This window comes from Lipophrys pholis (genome assembly GCF_963383615.2).
Source record: "Lipophrys pholis genome assembly, chromosome: 1".
Taxonomy (NCBI): Eukaryota; Metazoa; Chordata; class Actinopteri; order Blenniiformes; family Blenniidae; genus Lipophrys; species Lipophrys pholis.
The window spans coordinates 11,101,753-11,106,114 of NC_137635.1; the positions used below are offsets into that span (position 1 = coordinate 11,101,753).

At 44.8% G+C, this 4,362-nt stretch overlaps 1 pseudogene across 1 annotated transcript; it reads left to right on the plus strand.

Annotated features, from left to right (window-relative positions):
- Nucleotides 1–1,849: 1,849 nt before the first annotated feature.
- On the plus strand, nt 1,850–2,314 carry LOC308120190 (olfactory receptor 11H6-like; annotated as a pseudogene). Its single transcript has one exon. The product of its transcript is annotated as an olfactory receptor 11H6-like (transcript).
- Nucleotides 2,315–4,362: the final 2,048 nt, after the last annotated feature.

Genomic DNA, 4,362 nt, shown 5'->3' on the forward strand with positions numbered 1-4,362 from the left:
CAGTCCTGACTTTTTTTTTTTGAAGTTTTAGATAATAGCGCTGGATAATGCCACGGTTTTGTGTTGGTCTCATTTTTAACTAATAATAAGTGATCGTCGACATATAGCTGCATTTAGATTTTACCAAGTTATGTGAAAATAAACAATTAAAAAAAAGAATCTTTGTCGAACTCCAGACAGAGCAAACGCAGCAACACAAGTTGACCTTTTCATGGTTTCCAGGACGTTTTATTTTGGCTCTTACCAGTCAGACTCCGGCCCTTCCCATTGCTTGCCCTCATCTTTTTCTTGTTCCTGAGACTCGTCAAAATAGACGCCCTCACATTTGCAGCCAAACGGAAAAAAGGAACCGTAAGTCTGGCCGACCACAGTAAACTGTCTCTAACCTCTCGACCACGAGCATTGTGAGCACTATTCTGAGAGGGAAATCACACCACCGCACAAAATCCTCCACTATCTTTTTCTGTCACAATGAACCCAGTGTGTCGCCTGCTTTTATCTGACTGGAGCTCCTCCAGCCCGGGATATATCGGAATGTGCTAAATGGGTGTATAAATACGGCTTTTCGCCCACACAGCCAATGCATCGCCGCACAATTTGGCAACACTGAAAAATTTCAAAAGACAGAGAATGAACTGTGTAAACAAACGTACCAAAGTTTACTCGGTCGATAACTTAATTTGTGTAGCGTTTCAGGATGAAGCAGCTTTTCACTGCCTGCAGGTCGGAGTGAATGACAATGGAAATAAATCACAGATACGATACAAAAGGCAAACCACAGAGCCGGTACACAGTACAATATACTTCTGTTTTCCCATGGTGGATAAATGGTTAAAGTGAAAGACCCTTCGGCACTTTGGAATCACATCTTGGATTTCGGTTGGTTGAAGGTGAAGGAGCGAGGAGCTCCACCAACAAGGAGAGAGTCAACGTGGAGCCGCTACCCATCGACGCAGACACGAGGTGGTTTGATCGCCTGACTGACGCCAATCAATGCCTCCAATTAGACCGACAGCCTGGAGGTCGACCCAAGACCTGCTGAAGAGAATAAGACCTTATTAAAATAACATTTCAAATAAAAAGACTTTGTTTCTTTGGGTTTTGGTTTCAGAAAAGTTCCGCATTCACACGAGAGAGATAAGTTCACATTAAAAGTGCAGGGATGGAACGGTATGGTCCGGTACGGTTAGGGTTAGGGTTAGGGTTAGGGTTAGGGTTAGGGTTAGGGTTAGCCTAACCCTAGATCAGAAATGTGTTTCCGAGTTAAACACTAATACAATAAAACACCATTCATTCAAATTGGGTATGGTGATGTGGGAACGGATTTTTTTGAATGTTTTAGTGTTTTTAATGATTTTCTGAGTTGAAATTCTTCTCTGGGTTTTATTTATTCTCATGTCTGTGTGAAGCACTTTGTGCTGCTTTAAAGGACCTAATAAATTCCTTGGAGTTAAAAGCTCTAGCACTTGTGAATCTTTCTAGAAACTCGACAGGGACAACACTGGAAACTGGAAAGGCATGAAATCTAAACAGATGGACTGACAAAGATGCATGGACAGACCTTTTTATACACACAGCAGGATTAACGACTCGAAAATATGCCGGTAAAAACACTGAAAGGAGTAAGCAGGGAAAACGAGCAGCGAGGAGCGAGTCAGACACAGAAAGCCCGCATGAGGATGGGTCACGTGGGAGGATGTTTGAAGACCAGCGATGAGAGTTTGAAATCCCGGCTGTTGTTTTTCGCTGTTGTCACATCAGTCATTAAAAGACGATGCAGAGGGACATGAGAGTCAGAGCAGCGCAGACCCTCATTGAGGCTCACGGGAGGAAACCATACGCTATCATCATGGATAATGTCACTGTCGTGAGAACCTTCACTCTTTTAGGGATCAATGAGACAATGAAGGACACAACTTCCATCTTCACACTGACTTTACTGTGTCACTCTGTCATTTTGATGCTCAACATCTCCCTGGTCATGATCATTGTCTTCGATGAGAACCTGCACGAGGCCATGTATATCTCATTGGGCAGCTTCTGTGTTGATGGACTTTATGAGGCTTCAGGTTTCTACGCCAGATTCCTTGCAGTTCTGCTGTCAACCATGCGGGACGCCTCCTATGAAGGATGTCTTTTACAGGCCATATGTCACCCTCTGCACTACCGCCCCTTCATGACGAAGAGGAGGCCCAGACAGCTGATCTGCTTCTCGTGGCTCACACCGTTCTGCGTCCTCTCCATCAGCACCATCCTGACATCAAGACTCAAGTTGTGTTGATCTCAAACTGAGAAGCTATTTTGTGTCAACTGACTCATCGCTCAACTCGCCCTCTCAAACAATATCATTTCATAAGCAACTATTATCGTTTATTTACGTTCTGCCCGGAGTTTTCATCACTTGGACTTACATGCATCTTCTAAGAACGTGAGTTGGTTGGTGGTGGTCGGAGGGGCCGATGGCGCCTTGCTTCCTTCAGTCTGGCCCAGGGCAGCTGGGGCTCCATACGTAGTTTACCACCATCCAGTATGGAGTGAATGAATAATGCAATGTAAAGCGTCTTTGAGTGTCCTGAAAAGCTCTATATAAAACCCATGCATTATTTTTATTATTATTATTATTATTATTATTATTATTACATGCGATTTGGCTCAAGAGATTTACATCAAAGTGCTCAAAATTTAATCAGGGTGGAGTTTCTCCTCATTCCCCCATTTGTGAATCCACTCTCATACGGATTCAAGCTTGGCGAAATACGCACCAGAGTCCTGGGCCTGTTTTCTATAAAGAACAAAATGACCCCCACCTCTGAGTAATGCATCGGTTTCTCTTAATGGTAACTCTACTTAGACGGCGCACGGTCAATGACAACGTTTTTTAAATTCTCCCTTTGTCTGATTTCATTTCTTGTAAAGGATCACACACACACACACACACACACACACACACACACACACACACACACACACATTTCCATTCCAAAATGGGTTTTTTTAACTTCTAAAACCCTGGCTTGGCTGTGAAATGTGGACGGCAAAGACGATCATCTGTGGAAAAATGATGACGTCATCGCTCCCCTCACCCACGGCGGTCCGCCGTGTCACCTAATAACCACAACAATAGCGGACTACATGCGCCAGGTGACGCTAGCAGGAGGAGGAGCAGGAGCATAGACCTATAGAACTCATAGTTATATAGAAGTCTCAGAGCAGGAGTATACAGTACTTCGAGGTTTCAGTTCTTTGTCTTCTTCTGCATTTTTGGTGTATTTGGTGAGTCACAGCGCCCCTATAGGTCTGGCATATGTACTACATGCACTGGAACCTCGTGTTCAGCTGTCTTCATGTGGAGATAATTTCTTTTTACATTTTAAAAAGCAGCAACCGTTTCAGACCTTTGCTGAAACGGTTGCTCCTCCCACCTTCCCCCTCCCTCCTCCTTCTTTCTTTAAATGCTTCAAAGTGCCAAAAAAAAACTTAAAAACTGTTATAAAACTGCAATCAAACCCTTTGAAATTCCACATCAAAGCCCTCATAAATTAATTTGGGAAGTTGTAAATAAAATAGAATGAACAAATAAAAAACACCCTTAGCTCCGCCCTCGAGGTCGTAAATCAGTGGGGCCATAAATCATTCAGGTTGACGTTAGTGTGTACTTATCTCTCGCTCACATGATACCGATATAAACCGACTCAGAACCTTTGCCCGGTATGCATCGGACTTTTCTTCTTACCAGAATAATTAAACCGAATAATAAACACGTGTGAATAATCCACAGAGCTCTTGTGTTTAATCCAGTTTAATTAACAGCAGAGTTGTTGCAGAGGGCTCGTCAGCTGGTTGTGTCGGGGCGCCGAGGCCACCCACCGTGCAGCTTCCTGACACAGTCCAGCCCCCGCTGACTGCACAACGTGTGAGTGCACACCGGTTTTTTGTTGTTTTTTTTTAGCGGAGGGAGCGGCGGCACGCTGGCGTGACGTGACCACAGCTGAGCACGTTGGCTCCGCTTCTGAGGCCTGGTGAGCAGGGCGGACCCCCGGGCCGCCGTCTCAGCGTGATGTCAGAATACATACGGTGGATTCTGACCAACTTCTGCAAATATTTTCACGCCTTTGTGACTTCTCATGAACGGGAAATCTCTGCTGCACACAAGTGCTTCCTGGTCGTCCTGAGAAACCTCCATGACAAGGTTTTTTTTATTCTTTAAATATATCCCCTTCCAGGTAGAAGTGGCTCCTGGACGAGGTGACCGGGGCTCAGCCGGTGCAGTTAACCGTGAGCAGGTGATGCTAATCGAGTGCTACAGCCCATCTGGAGCTGGTTTGGTCAAATGTATCACTCAGCTGCGATTCCTGTTCCTGA